At 40.1% G+C, this 17,649-nt stretch overlaps 1 long non-coding RNA gene across 1 annotated transcript; it reads left to right on the top strand.

Annotated features, from left to right (window-relative positions):
- Window positions 1-504: 504 nt before the first annotated feature.
- Window positions 505-17,216, top strand: LOC123272622. Its single transcript, XR_006511109.1, has 4 exons — window positions 505-604; window positions 6,924-6,935; window positions 15,277-15,281; window positions 17,206-17,216. It is a non-coding gene; the product is annotated as an uncharacterized LOC123272622 (long non-coding RNA).
- Window positions 17,217-17,649: the final 433 nt, after the last annotated feature.

Raw genomic sequence — 17,649 nt, 5'->3', positions numbered from 1 at the left:
AATTTATTAACCAACAAAATGCTACCGCCAGAATGCCTTCCCCCTCGCGGCCCTACATTCTCTCGTGTTATTGCGCCACGAGGCTAGTCAAAACATTGACTTTTATTCGCTTGATTCTGTGATTCCCCCCGAGGACGGACTCATCGACGACGGATGTATTCACGGAAAATCATACTTTAATTTCCTATAATTAAATTATATTTTATAGACTCCTTAATAAAAAATTTTCTATTTACACGTTAATAAATTTTATAAATAAACCACCAAAGTCCGGGACGTAGCTCCGCGCATGCGCACTCCACGGCTACCAAATAGTCCCTGTAGATACTTTTTATTAATAAGGAATAATAACTTTCACCGTCAACGGTTGACAATTTAATAATTAATTAACTCTTAATTATTGAAATTTAAATCAAATTAAATTTATAACATCCTTCTATTATAATAATTCAAATTATAAATAAAAATTCCAATCATAATCATAATTTTATTTGCCATCACTGGGACCAGCTGGGCTGGTGCCCAGTACGTGGCGGACCCTGGCGGCGCTAGCCTCAGCGACCAGCCCGGGAGAAGATGCCGCAGGAATTTGATTCAAATTCCCGTGACAAGGTCCGTTGACTGTTATACGGACCTGGATCAACTATCGAAGGGGATCAATTCCAAGGGAAACGAAGACTAGCGCCGCCAACTTCAACGAAGGAAAAAGCGGGTACTTCACTATGAAGAAGACGATTCGAGGCTAAACTGTCGAAGGATTCGGACGCGCTTTTGCGCGCTCCGCAATCTAAAGTTAATTTCGAAGTATTGTCGCGATTTTGTTTACTTGAAATTAATTTGTAACTTGTAATAAAGAATTTATATTTTATCAATTAATTATTTATTGATTCAACCACACAAAGCTCTCCCGAGCTGCTACGACAAGGACGACGGTCAATTGCTTGGTAAGCCGCCGTTCTTGTTCAGTGTTGAATCCAGCGTTTCGAGTCCACGTTGGAATTTTGTAAAATATTTCAATAAACAAAATAATACGCGAGGATTCAACGCTTTACGATAATTCATTTTTTTTTGTAATGTTGTTATTACATAGTGTGATTGCCGATGTATGAATGCGAGTGTAAGAAATGAAGTTGAGATAACGACGTTTATTTAGTTTTGTTAAAATTAAGCGAAAATTTAAGTTACGACGTTTTAATTTTTTTGTTGAAAATTAATATTGACTGCCGACGTATATTTTGTTAAATAAATTGTTATTTTTTTTTATTTAATTCTTCTGAATTTATTTCGAGTAATTTTAAGAATTTCGTTTATTTTGCTGTTCTATTTTTTAACGACGAGTATTTCAACATGGCCCGCCACCCTGAGGAAGAGGTAAGAGCTAGCCGAAGTCGCAGTAGTAATTAATTGTAGCTCATTCTCCTGTCACCTTTTTTTAATGATAATTCTTGTTTTTTGAATTAAGCCAAGATTTTCAATATAAACGGTGAGCCTGGCTTGGTAAATCCCTGAGTCAGGCAAAACCCCGTTATAGTTTATAAATTTTAATCTGTCAAATCTGGGGAAAAATTTAGTGTGTTTGGGAATTAATTAATAGTGTGAGTGAGTAGAATTATCAATTGTAGTGTTGCCTAGGGATTAGTGATGCGAAATGACGGTCATTCTCAACTTTGGTCAAATCACGAGCAATTGACGAGCAAATGCTCGTCAATTGATATCATTTTTTTTGGTCAGTCACAAAAATTCATGAGCATTTTTTTTTTTTTTTTTTACTAAAATTCCTCTCAAAAAAAAATCAAACCAATCTATTTTATGTGGAACCTCAATATTTTAAATATTTAAAACGAAATTTGTCTGAAAATTCTGACAGTAATAAACAAATTTGGATTGCTCAACTACTTAGATGGAAAATGGCCGTCAAAAATTTTTCGATAATTTTTTGGTCAATTTTTTAGACGTAACAATCCGGTAAAATTTGTTTGCTAAAATTGATTCTACAGATTATTTGTTAAAAACAGTCACTATATCTATTAATACAAATACAAAACTTATCTAAAAATTATGACGGTAGTAAACAAATCTGGCTTGCTCAACTACTTAGATGGAAAATGACAGTCAAAATTTTTTTGGTCAAGTTTTAAAATTTTTAACTTCCCGCTGAGAAAATTGAAAATTTTTAAAAATCGGGAAGTTATTGTTTTCACCCCGTTTTTCGAAAATCGAGTTTTCATTAGATCTCGACGTTTTGAGGTTCTAGGAAGCTTCCCTGACTATTCCCGCAATGGTGTCTGTATGTCTGTATTTGTGTGTGTGTGTGTGTGTGTGTGTTTTTTCTTTAATTTTTTTTTTTTCCTTAGGGGGGGGGAATCCTTTTTACGGATTCTAGGCATAGCTGTTTGGCCTGGATATGTGGCGACTCGACGCAGCATCATACTAAAACTCGACGCTGACACCCCTACCCACTAAACCCTAAACCCCTTTTCTTCTATCCTCTGATCCCCCATGGTACCGCCGTAAGGCATTTCTTCGCGGGGGGAGGAATTAGCTGCCGCTCTTCCTTCTGGTGGCTAAGATGTTATTTCGTTCTTCTAGATTCTGTCTTTCGCTCTTTTCCTCTCAATGGATCGCAACTCTGTAATAACTTTTGTAGCAAAAGTGCTTGTGGCGTTCCAGGCAGCTTCTGACGACAACATTGCTTCTACTATTGATTCTGGTTGGGTTCTCTTTTTCAGAATCTTCTCTAACTCATCGCGCTGTTGGTTGGAACGTGGACACACAAAGAAAACACGGGCACACTGGGGTATCATCGTGCTTAAAGCGGTGAAGATACTTCCGGTAACATCCGTGTCCTGATAACATCTGCGTTAAATAATAGTTGATCTAATCGTGACTCCGGTTGAACCACACATCAATCCGAGGTATGAGACGGTACGTCCACCGAGCTTTCTCTGCAGAATTCTACTCCTGTTGCCATCTTGCGATGCTGTGTTGCCTTTCTTCCCTTCTGAGTTCTTTAGGGCTCAGTTTGGTTGACCTTTTTCGTTGATATAGGTTTCGTCTTTCCTCAGCTAGGACTCTGAGAGGCAGAGTACCGGAAATAACACACACTGCTTCCTCTGATATTGTGCGGAAGGCGCTAGTTACTCGTAGGGCACTCAGTCGATATACTGGTCCAGGCTTTCTCCATGATTCTTGCGTCTTTAGTGCATCGGCCCAAATGGATATTCCGTAAGTAAGCACCGATGTGACTACTGATGACAATAATAGCCTCCTGCTCTGCTTTGGGCCTCCGACGTTCGGCATCAGTCGTGCGATACTAGCACTCACTACTGACGGTTTGGCACTGACATGTTCCACTTGCTGCTTGAAGTTGAGTCGGGCATCAAGCATCACTCCCAAATATCGGATATAAGGTTGTGATGTGATTTCTTGTTCGCTGACTTTCAGCTTAATGGTCTCTACCACTTTTCTGCTGGTAATAAGCACTGCCTCAGTCTTGTGTTGCGCCAGTTGCAGGTTCACTGCGTCCATCCACCGGTTAACGCGCTCAAAAGTGAGATCGAACATATGGTTTATCTCGTCCAGGTGTTTGGCAACGATCACTACGGCTACGTCATCTGCATATGCTACGAGTTTGACGTTTCTTGGCAGAGTTAGTCTTAATAGACCGTCATACATGATATTCCACAGGAGCGGGCCTAGAACTGAACCTTGTGGTACACCTCCAATAATATCATACTCCCTCGGACCGTTCTTCGTGTCATACTTCAGGACCCTGTTTTCAAAGTAGCTTGCTACGATCTTAAGAAGGTATTCTGGTACATTCTTTTCTTGGAGGGCCTGCATGATGCATTCCCAATTGGTGGAGTTGAAGGCGTTTCTGATGTCTAGAGTCGTCACCAGGCAATACTTCTTCGTTCCACCCTTCCATTTGGTTTCTGCGATTGCTTCCTTGGCCGTATCAACAACCAGTTTGATTGCGTCCAGGGTTGATCGTCCTTTCCGAAATCCATACTGATTGTCTGCCAGGAGTGGGTCGACTACTGCTTCAATTCTCTGGTGAATTATGCGTTCAAATATCTTACCCGCTGTATCTAGCATGCAAAGTGGGCGGTAAGATGACGGTTCATCCGGTGGATTTTTCCCTTTAGGAAGCAGCACTAACCGTTGCTGTTTCCACTTTCGAGGAAAAATCCCTTCTTTGAGGCAGGTGGTATAAACATCCAGGAATAATGCCGGTGCTGCCTTTATAGCTGTTTTTAAGGCAATATTTGGATTCCATCTAATCCTGGTCCTTTATTATTCCCTACGCGTTTGCAAGCCTCCGTCAGTTCTTCTTCCGTGACAGGTGGATGTCCTCCAGTTCGCCTTGAGCTATTGCTGTTGGATGTTCTGCCACTCTTTGTCCAGTTTCTTGAACCTTCCCAGGGCACTGCAGATGTTCGTCGACTTCGACTTGATCTCCTTGTGGACATTTTGCTTGGATTGGAGAAAGTCCTGCAGTCCACTGACTAGCTTCTCCAGATGTACCAGAGCATCTGTCCTCTTCATGTTTGCACTAAGTAGCAGTGCGTCTTGCTGGGCATAAGGCCCGTTTTCACTCTTGTTTGTTTCCTGTGAATTACTCATACTATTTGATTTACCAGCGAATCGTACGGATTTGAGCGGGTTGCCATAACTAGGAACGGGTGTACCCTCGGAGATAGTACTCCTACCCCAGTTCCCTGAGGCCTAGCCGACACTTAGCCAGTCCCGGAATACACGGACGGACTAGACTCGCTCGGAGCGGTGAAGATTCCGATCTCTAACACTCATTGCGTACTTCCTGATCAAGGCCCGAAGTGTCTGGCTCCTGATCCACTGCTGCAACTTACACCTCGGCAGAGCAAGCTCACATCAGCCGTGGCCTGCATTGTCGGAAACTACGATACAGGTTCCGGTCACTCCCAGTAGGTCACAGCAGAGAACGATCGTCTTGCTAGGTCAGTTAGTGTGACCAACCCATTACAGGGGAGTTTTGTCCACGGGAACTTATTTTGTTTGGTTATTTTGCTTGGCTCCTACCCGCTGTGCCTCATCAACTAAAAGATTAAGTGTCATCCAAGGACAGCGAGCATCCTCCCATCCACTCGGGGAGACGCGTCCGGTAGCAGTTTCTCCTCGGCCCCGAAAGTGTATGTGTGTGTGTGTGTGTGTATGTATGTATGTAAACCTCTCATAATTTTTTAACGGCTCGACCGATTTGATCGCGGTTGGTGCCATTCGAAAGGGTTTGACTAAACTTAGATTTTTAATACAAATTGGATAGATTCGGACTGATAGATTTTGAGAAATCTTAAAAAAACTGCGAAAAAAAATTTTTTTAAATGTTGTTTTTTATGAATAACTTTTAAACGGCTCTACCGATTAATTGAAAAAACTAATCAATTCTGAACATTAAAAATCCACGTCGAACGCCACTAAGCCGGTCAAAATCGGTTAATTCGTTCGTGAGTTATCGTTGACGAAAGAAATAAAAAAAAAGTGTTTTTTTCGAATTACGCCGAAATTTCCGGTCTGATTAATTCGTGTTTGAAAATTTATCATAGAATTTGAAAAACTGCGTCGAATGGCGCCAACTGCGTGAAAATCGGTACATTCATTCAAAAGTTATTGCGGTTTGAAAATTCAAATCATAATGTTTTATTAAACTTCTATCAGACTTTTGAGCTCAGAGAGCTTAAAACTACACGAAAATTATATTTTTGAGCTCGAAGAGCTCAAAAACGAAATAAGTGCAATTTTGAGCGCTTAATTACGAAAGTAGCGGGAAGTTGCAGGGATGCCCCTCAGGGTCAACCGTTTTCCTAATTTCTTTAATTCAGCTTTTAAATTAAATTGCCATTTAATTCGAAAAATGACCGGCGGTCATTTTTTTTAGTTGGTCAATTGACGTCAAATGACGAGCAATTGACGAGCATTTGACGAGCACATGCTTTGCTTCACATCACTACTAGGGATTCATGGTATCCTCCTCTGTTACCTGGGCGCACTTAGAGTCCTCTGCATAGACGCCCGGGTTGGGGGTGCAATAGGCGTAAGATGAAAAAATGAATAAATTGTGGGTGTGTGTGGAAAATATTATTTCAGTATAGCCTAGGGATTCATGGTATCCTCGTTTTCTTACTGGGTGCACTAAGAAACCGTTGTATAGACGCCGGATTTGGGGTACAACAGTAGTAAGTTAGAAACCGCGGTATAGACGCTCCATATGAGGGTACTGTCGGGAATAACAAATATGATAGAAACTGCAGCGAAGGCGGGAATAAGTTAGTTTAATTATTTTGTAAGGGGTTTCATTTGTGTAATCAGGGTTGGTTAAATAAAATAAATTGTAAAAATGAATTTCTACTGATAATTTCTGTTTCCTTCCTAATAATCTCTCACGACCCTGTGTCATCACTCCATGCTTGGTCCAGTTTCTGGATACTGTGTAAAAAATCCAGTGGCGCCCTAAATAAATATTAGCGGTGACCAAGAAAGCAGAACACTCCGTTTCAAATTTTCTTAACGGAAAGTCAAAAAGAACTTATTTCATGTTACTCCCTACTTACGACTCAAGTGGAATTTACATGACAAAAGTCGATTATGATCAATGTGCTTGAAACAAGTACGAAACATGAGTCCACTATGTATTAACAAATGAAGTGAAAATCGTAATAAAGATATCGATTGTTCTGACAACAATTCGACTGAAACGGCGATCGATGATCGAGAATCAATAATGGATGCGTCAAACGATTGAACTATAAATCCTTTAAGTAGTCAATCTGATGTCCTAAAAGTTCCCGATGGAAGTGATCAATAACTTATTGCTTATGATTCTTTCATTTCTGATATTTTTCCTGGTGGCAATTCTGATTTAGGTAATCAAAGTAATTTTTCAGATGACAACACCAGTATTTGTACTCCAATCGATTTACTATTTTTTTCTATCTTTAAAGTTCTTAGTGTTGATTTTTTTTATTCATGGAATTTCTTTTTAATTACGATTTAAAAAAGCACTTAGTTACAAAATTTTTCGTTTTTCTTCAGAATTTTCATCAGACGTTCAACAATGTTTATCACAGTAAACAAGCTCTTTAAGTCTTGGGACTAAATTACCAATAGTAAATAAAGCTTTAAGATATTTTAATGTCTCCGATTCCGACTAAAAAAATTAGGATAACGGTTGACCCTAAAGACCATCCCTGCAACTTCCCGCTAACTCCATATCTAAGCGCTCAACATATTACTAATTTTGTTTTTGAGCTCTTTGAGTTCAAAAATATGATTTTCTTGTTAATTTGAGCTCTCCGAGCTCAAAGAGTTAACTGTTCTATGCTTTTGAGCTCTACGAGCTCAAAAGTCTGATAAGGGTTTCATAGAATACAATTTTTTGAATTTTCAAACCGCAATAATTTTTGAATCAATCAATCGATTTTCACGCAATTGGCAGCATTCGATGCAGTTTTTGAAGCCTCATAAAGAACTTTCGAGGCGTTCTCCTTGAAATGGCTCGAAAGACCGAAGACAGCAAGGCTAGGAAAGCTAGCAAGGCTTTCTCCGATGCAATAAAGGCAGCCACTGCAAACATCGGCACAGTCAAGACGCTAACACCAACAACAACGATCGGGATCCTCGACTTGGATGAAATCTCTACCGAGAGCGAAGTCCGTTAAGCACTTAAACGTGAATTCACTGACAGCCAGGAGGTCAAACGGGTAAATTTGACAAAACCCACACCACGAGGCAATCGGGCAGCCAACTGCGAAGTAGACGAGGCCAGTGCGATTAAGGCCCTTGACAAGGCCCGTCTAATGATCGGTTGGGTGAACTGTCGTATACGCCCAGTTGCGACAGTAACACGCTGTTTCAAATGTCTTGGTTTTGGAAACCAAACACGTCAGTGTGCGGGACCAGACAGAAGAAAGTGCTGCTACAAATGTGGCGGAGAGAACCACAAGGCCGTAAACTGCACGAAGAAGCCAAAATGCTTCCTTTGTGCTCTCGACGAAAATGCCCAGGATGGTCTATGCCATATTTTTGGCACTGGAGCTTGCAAGGCATTTTGCACAGCACTTGTAGAAGCCACGAGAGGGCAGAAATGACACGAATACTACAAGGCAACCTGAATAGATGCGCCTTGGCGCAAAACCTACTGCGCCAGCATGTCGTTAAAGATAAAATCGACGTCTGCTTTATCTGCAAGCAATATCTAAACATCGAAGGTAAAACGTGGTTCGCAGACGAAACTGGCATGGCACGATTTGGATTGTGAACACAAAGAACGTCACCGTCAACAACAGCGGAAGTGGAGCAGTTTTTGTCTGGATTCAAACCCCCACAACCTACTTCATGAGCGTCTATCTCTCACCTAACGAAGGTATTAGTCTGTTCTGACAGAAACTGGCAAATATAGAAATTGCGGTCACTAAATTCGACGGCGAAGTCACCATAGCCGGAGACTTCACCGCGAAATCGGCTGAGTGGGGCGCTGCTTTCTCCGACACCAGAGGTAACGAGGTCGCTGACGTCGCGGCTAGACTCGACCTTATAGTGCTGAACACCGGGAGCACCACGACCTTTAGAATACCAGGGTACCAAGAATCCATCCTCGACATCTCGTTGGCGACTTCAAGGACTGCCAACATGATCGAAGACTGGACTGTATCCGAATAAACCCGACTCTGGATACCTGTAGCGAGACGGAAAAGGCAGTGCTAAATACGATGAATGAAATTGCTGCCGCATGTGACGCCTCTATGCCGCGGCTGAAAAATCAGAGTTTCCCCAGGCCGGCGTTCTGGTGTTCAACAGACAGAGCAGAACTCCGGAAAAAATGCCACAAACTACGTCGGCTAGCAACGACAGCTGCGAAACGCTCCCCCAATCAAGATCTACATTTGAGCGAGTATAAGCAGGCCAAAAAGAACCTAAACCGGGCAATCAGAGCAAGCAAAGCGAAATTGTGGCAAAAGATATGTAACGATCTTGATAAAGATATCTGGGGTAAAGCCTACCAAATTGTTACCAAACGACTTGGAAAGGCTCCACCAGAGGCGCCGAAGTCTCCAATCTTAATGGACAGCATTGTAGCGGAGCTTTTCCCCAAACACCCACCGCGGGAGAAGAAACAGTACACTAAAAACAGCGAAGTAACACCCTTCACAACTGAGAAACTACAAGACGCGGCCAAGTCACTCAAAACAGGAAAGGCACCCGGCCCTGATGGCATCCCAGCATCGGTGATCAAGACTGTAGCCTTGGAATACCTAGACATACTCCTGAACACCTACAACGCATGCTTGGCAACTGGCACGTTTCCCGCGGTCTGGAAGCGGCAGAGATTGTTTCAGCTAGATAAAGGCGAAGGTGGCCCTGTAACACCCTCGTCGTTCAAACCACTTTGCATGCTGGCCATTGCTGGGAAATTGCTCGAAAAGCTTATCCAGGGAAGACTACGTAACGACACCGATCGTGCTGAAGGCTTTGTCGCAAACCAACATGGCTTCCGGAAAGTACGTTCAACAGTCGGCGCGATCCAGACAGTCGTAGGGACAGAAGCATGGACTGGTAGTGTCACAGGGTTTTTATTCCCTGTGTGCGTCCCTCCCTGCGCCTAACGTTGGCAACAGATCCACACTCGGTGTGTCTCTGAATTTATTATTTTATATTGATTTATGAATTTATTTATTGAATTTAATATTATTAGTATTATTTATATTTGAAATTTCTAATATTATGGTTATTAATTTAAGAATTAATTTTATCTTTATTTCAGACATTTATAATGAATTATTTGTAATTTATTATTATTATTATTATTATTTGTGTGCATTGCCGTAAATCATTGGCATATAGTACCTAATTTTACTATGAGTGATAAATCATAGCCTTTACTCGCACGGGTGAGGCCCTACAATATCGATCGCGAGCAAAGAGTTCATTGAATTAAGGAAAATGGCTAGAGAGGCCCTTGTTGTCGAACACGAGGCCTCGAACGGTTTACGGTGACAAAAATTGAGTAGACACGCGGTGGCCCGCTTGGTGTGAGGTAGACACGCGGGACCTCCGCTATTGTAAGGAGTGTGGATTTGGTGCCTTGGTTTGAGTTTCCTTTTTCTGGTGAGTACTCACAAGTTGAGATCAATTAATATCCGCACACCAATGTCTCCTGGCTTAAATAAATTATTCTTTTACTGTTTAATTAAAATCACTATCGATTGATCGGGTCGATCCCGTAGCGAGTAAGGATTATCAAAAGGGAATATTTGTACCTGTCCCGAAAGCCGCGTGTTGGGTCCTCGATACGGTCAGCAATGTTTATAATTATTATTGTCAAATTGGGTTTATTATTTTGCGTCACTGACAATTATTATTGTCAAACATTAATTATTATTACAAGTATTATTTTCAAGCGCAATTCAGATTTAATATTCTTAAATTTTAATTACTGTTACGATTATTGTTTTGATTGCGGTTATTATTATTCTCGAACGCAATATTATAACATAAGTTGGAGAAAAATTTATATGTTAATCAAGAATTCCATAAAGGATTTATTTTGTTATTTAAAGGATAAATTTAGTTTTAAGTAACTTCGTTTTTGAATAAATAATTTATTTATTTTTATTGAAATTTTCTGATCCATTAATAATTACTGTCTGAAAGCTGATTCCCGGATTCTTTTCCTATGACTCATCTTCCTATCTTAGCTAAATAATCTAAGATATTAATTTATAATTATTTAGTTATTGTTTTTGATTCGAAATAATATCCTAATCTCGACTTTGATTATTTCGTGATTTATTTTCCATTCTCATTAATTTAAATCGTTAATTGATCGTCCGGCGCGGCCCCTGGAATTTTTATTATTTTTGGTAATTTTCATAAAAAATTACCTGGCGTCCAAATGTGCACTAACCCAGCCTGCGGGGTTTCCGGGTTAATTTTATTATTTATTAAAAAGGGCGAGCGTAAAATACCCTACCCAGCCGATATCTCCGCCATCGGTCGAATTTAGTTAAATTTTGGGAAAAAGTATTGTTACAGTAGTCTCAAAGCACGTAAAGTATGCATTCTTCTCACGCTAGATGCCAAAAACGCATTTAACAGCGCGAATTGGGGAGATATCCTAGACGCTCTGGAACAGAAATTTGACGCAAAGCCAGAGAATTTGGCATTAATCGACAACTACCTTGAAGAAAGAAAGCTAATAGCGGAAACTACAGAAGGACCACAATAATACGCCATAACGGCTGGCGTGCCGCAAGGCTCAATAATAGGGCCCGATTTTTGGAACGCCGACTATGACGAGCTTCTTAATATTCTGTTACCAAACCAAGTAGAGCTAACGGGCTTTGCAGACGACGTCGCGACCACGATAATAGTAGACAGCGTAGAGGAGACCGAACTTCTAGTTCGAGAAACCATCGATGCCGTCGAGACTTGGCTCAATAAACACCACCTGAAACTCGCCAAGCACAAAACCGAGATGGTCGTTCTGACTCGTCAAAAATGGTTCCCAAACCCATTCGCTGTGGACATGGGAAGAACAACACTAACGTCAACAAGGGCCCTGCACTATCTGGGGGTAATGATAGACGAAAAACTATCTTTTCGCGAACACCTCGATAATGCATGCCAGAAAGCCAGCAAGACGGTGTCTAGTCTAGCAAGAATCATGACCAACACCATGGGACCAAGAACAAAAAAGAGAAGAGTTCTTCTAGATGCAGTCCACTCGGTACTGCTTTATGGAGTTGAGATATGGGCAGACATATTAAAGCAGAAGACCTACCGGCGAAAGATAGCAGCAGTACAGCGGCGAGGTGCTCTCAGGGCTGCCTGCGCCTATCGCACAGTTTCCGAAGTGGCTGTATTGGTCATTGCGGGAGCCACGCCCATCGACCTATTAGTGTTCGAGAGAGTTAAACTCTATGACGCTAAAGATAGTGACGAAAACATGAAGGACGCAAGAACGAGGATGAAGGCGGAAACGCAGCAAGAGTGGCAGGACCGATGAACATCGGAAGAGATGGGTAGATGGACAGTGTGCCTGATCCCAAACATCAACGTCTGGCTTTCTCGAAAGCACGGGGACACGGACTTCTTTCTGACCCAGCTATTGATGGGACATGGGCAGTTCAATGCCTATCTTTTCAAGATGGGTTTGCACAGCACACCAACGTGCAAATACTGCCCAGACAGAATTGACAACGCCGAGCACACGTTTTTCAAGTGTGATCGGTGGAAGGACGAATCAGCACCGAAGTAACAATAGGCGCAACGCTCTCCCCTGAGAGCTTGGTAACCTGCATGATCACAAAAGAAAAAAGCTGGTCAACTGTCGCAGGCTACGCACAGCGCCTTTTGAACGAAAAAATCGCAGAAAATGATCAGAAACCAGTAGTAACAAGAAGTAAGTGTCGTGAGACACAACATGGACTGGATCGAAGTAATGCTAACGCGGTCCCGATCCAGTCTTCCCTGTAACATCTATGGGGAAAGGAGAAAGGAGGATGTTTAGTCGGTATTGTTGCAAAATAATATTGACTTCTGAGTCCGACATACCCAGGCACCAACACTTAGACCTGGCACCAACACCAAGTCCTGGCATACGTAAATGTATCTTACCTCCTCTACAAAAAAAAAAAAAAATAGAAAAAAAAACGCACACACACACACACACACGCACATACACACACACGCACACACACACATACACACATACACACACACATACAACTTGGACTAAAAAAGTTCAAATCTTAACTCTCTTTGCGGTTCGAGTATTTACGAAAGTTCCCGTAAAAAATATTCTGATCAGGCTTGATATGAGCTGATAAGGCCATATAAAAATTTTTTATATATTCATACCTGGCCTGATATGATTTGATATGTCCATATTTGATTTTTGATATGTCCTGATATGGCCTGATATGAAAATTAGCCATATCAGACTTAATCAAGCCTTATCAATTTGATATGTCTATATCAGACTTGATATTGCTTGATATGCTCATATACAATTTTAAATTATTCCTCAATAGTTTCTGATATGGCCTGATATAACCTTATAAAGTTATATATACTTTGATAAACTTGAAAAAAAAATCCTGATCAGGGTTGATATAACTTGATATGGATTCATATAGTCTGATTTACTCATACTGTTATCAGCACATAAGTAGTCTGATATACTCATATATAGGCATACCCGAGTAACGAAAACTATAAAGCATTATATATGATTTATTTATAATTATATAGAGGTATATATAATTCATTTCTAATTATATAGATGCATATATAATTCATATACAGTTATTTATGATTCGTATATAATTCTATATAATTTTTTTTACACCAGTGGGTATTTTGTGATTACCATAAAACATTGTTATTTTTTATCTAAGAGTCTGTAACTAGAATTGTTAACAATCTTGTAATATATAGTATTTTGCGGATGAAATGATAGGAATTTAAAAAAAATTAGGATGACGGTTGACTCTAAAGGCCATCTCTGCAACTTCCCGCTCATTTTGTACTCAAGCGCTCAAAGTTCCACATTGCGTTTTTGAGCTCAAAAATATAACTATTGTGTCATTTTGAGCTCTCAAAGCTCAAAACTCTAATAGCAGTTTAATAAAACACAATTTTTTGAATTTTCAAACAGCAATAACTTTTGAATGAATGAACCGATTTTCACGTGGTTGGCGGCATTCGACGCAGTTTTCAAAGTTTCATAAAGAATCATTAAGTTTAAATTGATTGAGCTAGTGATTTCGAAGTAATTCTGAAAAAACACTTTTTCAGTTTTTTTTCGACAATGATAACTCACGAATGAATCAACCAATTTTGACCGGGTTTACGGTGATCAACGTGATTTGTTGATCTTAAGAGCTGATTGGCTTTTGGAATTAATCGGTGCAGCTATTGAAAAGTAATTCCAAAAAAACCACATTTCGAAAAAATTTTTTTTGTAGTTTTCTTGAAATTTCTCAAAATCTACTGAATTGAATCGGTCTAAATTGTATTCAAAATCTTAGTTCGGGTAAGCCCTTTCGAATGGTGCCAACCGCGATCAAATCGGTCAAGCCGTTCAATAGTTATGAGAGGTTTACATACGGCCACACTAGGGTGTGCCAAAATGTAACTCCCGTGAAGAACCATTTAAAATTGGAATTTTGAATTCCGCTTTCAACAGGGGCCTCGTTTGGGCATTTCCTGAGATATTTTTGAGTGAGACGATGTATTTGATTTTCATGGAATTTTTTAACAGAAGCTTAGTTTGGTCATTTCCGGTGAAATTCAAAATTTGGCCGGAAGTGCCCAAGTAAATCTCCTGATAAAAATCCTATAACTAATCAAATGAATCCTCTCACCTCGAAATATCTCAGGAAATGCCCAAACACAGCTGCTGTTAGAAGTGGAACTCAAAATTCCAATTTAAAAAGGTTCTCCACGGAAGTTACATTTTGGCACACTCTAGGCCACACACATACACACACACACACACACACACACACACACACACACACACACACACACACACTGAGGCAGTGCTTATTACCAGCAGAAAAGTGGTAGAGACCATTAAGCTGAAAGTCGGCGAACAAGAAATCACATCACAACCTTATATCCGATATTTGGGAGTGATGCTTGATGCCCGACTCAATTTCAAGCAGCAAGTGGAACATGTCAGTGCCAAAAGCGTCAGTAGTGAGGGCTAGTCTCGCACGACTGATGCCGAACGTCGGAGGCCCAAAACAGAGCAGGAGGCTATTATTGTCATCAGTAGTCATATCGGTGCTCACTTACGGAATATCCATTTGGGCCGACGCATTAAAGACGCAAGAATCATGGAGAAAGGCTGGACCAGTATATCGACTGATTGCCCTACGAGTAGCTAGTGCCTTCCGCACTATATCAGAAGAAGCAGTGTGCGTCATTGCTGGAACCCTACCTCTTAGAGTTCTAGCAGAGGAAAGGCGGGCCCTTTACCAACGAAAAAGGTCAACTGCACTGGGCCCTGAAGAACTTAGAATTGAAGAACGGCAGAAGAGCATAGGCCGATGGCAACTACAATGGGATGCTGCAGAGAAGGGTAGGTGGACGCACCGTCTCATACCTCGGATCGACATTTGGCTTAACCGGAATCACGGTGAGGTCAATTACTATCTTACGCAGATGTTGTCGGGACATGGGTGTTTTCGAGAGTATCTACACCGCTTTAAGCACGATGACTCTTCGGAGTGCCCGTCCTGCCCAGGAGCTGCTGAAGACGCGGAGTACGTCTTCTTTGTATGTCCTCGTTTCGATCCACAGCGTGAAAAACTGGAGAGGATCCTGAACCAGAGAATGTAACCAGATTCACTAGTAGAAGCAATGTTGTCATCAGAAGCTGCCTGGAACGCTACCAACACGTTTGCAACAGAAGTCCTTAAAGACTTGCGTTCCACCGAAAGAAAAAGAGCAAATAGCAGAAGATAGAAGGAAGGTAGTTAACACCTTGGCCACCAGAAGGAAGAGCAGTAGCTAGATCCTCCCTTCACGAAGTAATGCCTGACGGCGGTTTCCATGAGGGATTAGAGGAAAGAAGGAAAAGGGGTTTAGGGTTTAGTGGGTAGGGGCGTTAGTGTCGAGTTTTAGTATGACGCTGCGTCGAGTCGCCACATATCCAGGCCAAACAGCTATGCCTAGAATCCGTAAAAAGGATTCCCCCCCCTAAAAAAAAAAAAAAAAAAAAACACACACACACACACGCACACACACACACACACACATACATACATACATACAGACATACGGACATCATCGGGAAAAAATTAAGGGAAGCTTCCTAGGACCTCAAAACGTCAAGATCTGATGAGAACTCGATTTTTTAAAAACGGGGTAAAACCAATAACTTCCCGATTTTTGAAAATTTTCAATTTTCTTAGCAGGAAGTTAAAAATTTAATTTCACAAAAATTATTAGTTTTGTCAAGTTCAAAAATTGTTAGCAGGGCCCTCCAGCAATATATAGTTCCATATACAAAACAAATAATTCCATCAAAATTTAAGCTTTTAATTCTGATTTTACTCCTATTATTTTTTTATTTTAAAAGAAATTATAAATTCTAAAACGAAGTACCTTAACAATATCGAATTCCGGAAAAAATAGACCTGGAAAAAATATACCGGAAAAAATAGACCTGGAAAAAATATACCGGAAAAAATAGACCTGGAAAAAATAGACCCGGAAAAAATAGACCCGGAAAAAATAGACCCCACAGTAATACATTTAAAGCAAATTTAATTAATAAATTTAATAGGGCGTGTGTTGCGCCCTTTTAACATGGTTCGAATGTGTGTTTTATTCGTAAGTATACCAACACAAACGCGGGTAATCGTGTTGCGCCCTTCTAACATGGTTTGAATGTGTGTTTTATTCGTAAATAGGCTAACACAAACGCGGATAATCGTGTTGCGCCCTTTAAACATGGTTTGAATGTCTGTTTTATTCGTAAATAGGCCAACACGAACGCAGATAATCGTGTTGTGTCTTTTAACATGGTTTGAATGTGTGTTTTATTCGTAAATAGGCCAACACAAACGCGGATAATCGTGTTGCGCCCTTTTAACATGGATTAAATGTGTGTTAACTTAGAAATATGCCACTATGTTGATTATAAATTTATTTTTTGATAAGTGATTTTCTTTTTTTTCATTTTTCATTCGTTTTTAAAGACTGGGGGGAGGGGCTCCGCCCCACAACCCCCCACCAGGGCTTTGCCCCTGAACCCCAGCGTGGCTCCGCCCTTGGACCCCAATTATGTAATAGGCCATCACAAACACGGGTAATCATGTCACGCCCTTTCAACATGGATTGAATGTGTGATTTACTCGTGAATAAGCTGAAACAAGCACGTGTAATTGCGAGAAAAAATTTTCTTTTTTATTTTTATATCTTTAAGACTTGATATCTCGTAAACTGTTCAAAATATAAAAAAATTTTATTCATTTTTCATTAAATCTTACATCCATAGTAATTTATATAATATTAATATTAACAGGAAATTGGATAACAATTGTAAAAACGCAGATTATTGATTCCGCGACGTTTCAGCCATTTTATTTGGCCTTCATCAGGCGTCTAAAACATACATAAAAATAACAACAATTACACAATAACCTAACACAGTTAATATAACAAGTTCATAAAATTATGCAATATGAATATACCTCAATTCATACGCGTAACAATATAAAACTTATTATATCCATCCTTCGGCTCACTCAACATGATTAACAAAACTCATTTATTTTATTAACTAAATGAATAAGAACAACTAGCAGATAACTTGTACATATAAATAAACAGTTGACACCTACTCCAAACTAAAGTGTAAGTCAACTGGCGAGCAAAGCGCCATTGGTTGCATTACTTTGACTCGGGTCATGTTTTTACCCGGGTTTAAGTTTGATGAGGTTAAAATCTTGGACTTAGAAAACAACTGGCATAAAACAACTGGTATATTCAATTGTTGTCCAATTTCCTATTAATATTAATATTTATTCATTCTTTCCGATTCATTATTAAAAAATCTATAATATGCTAAAAAAAGGAAAAAAAAATTTTTCGATT

The sequence above is a fragment of the Cotesia glomerata genome, linkage group LG10, assembly GCF_020080835.1.
Source record: "Cotesia glomerata isolate CgM1 linkage group LG10, MPM_Cglom_v2.3, whole genome shotgun sequence".
In the NCBI taxonomy this organism is placed as follows: domain Eukaryota; kingdom Metazoa; phylum Arthropoda; class Insecta; order Hymenoptera; family Braconidae; genus Cotesia; species Cotesia glomerata.
The sequence above is the reverse complement of the archived record's forward strand: the minus strand, read 5'-3'. Positions and strand labels throughout refer to the sequence as shown.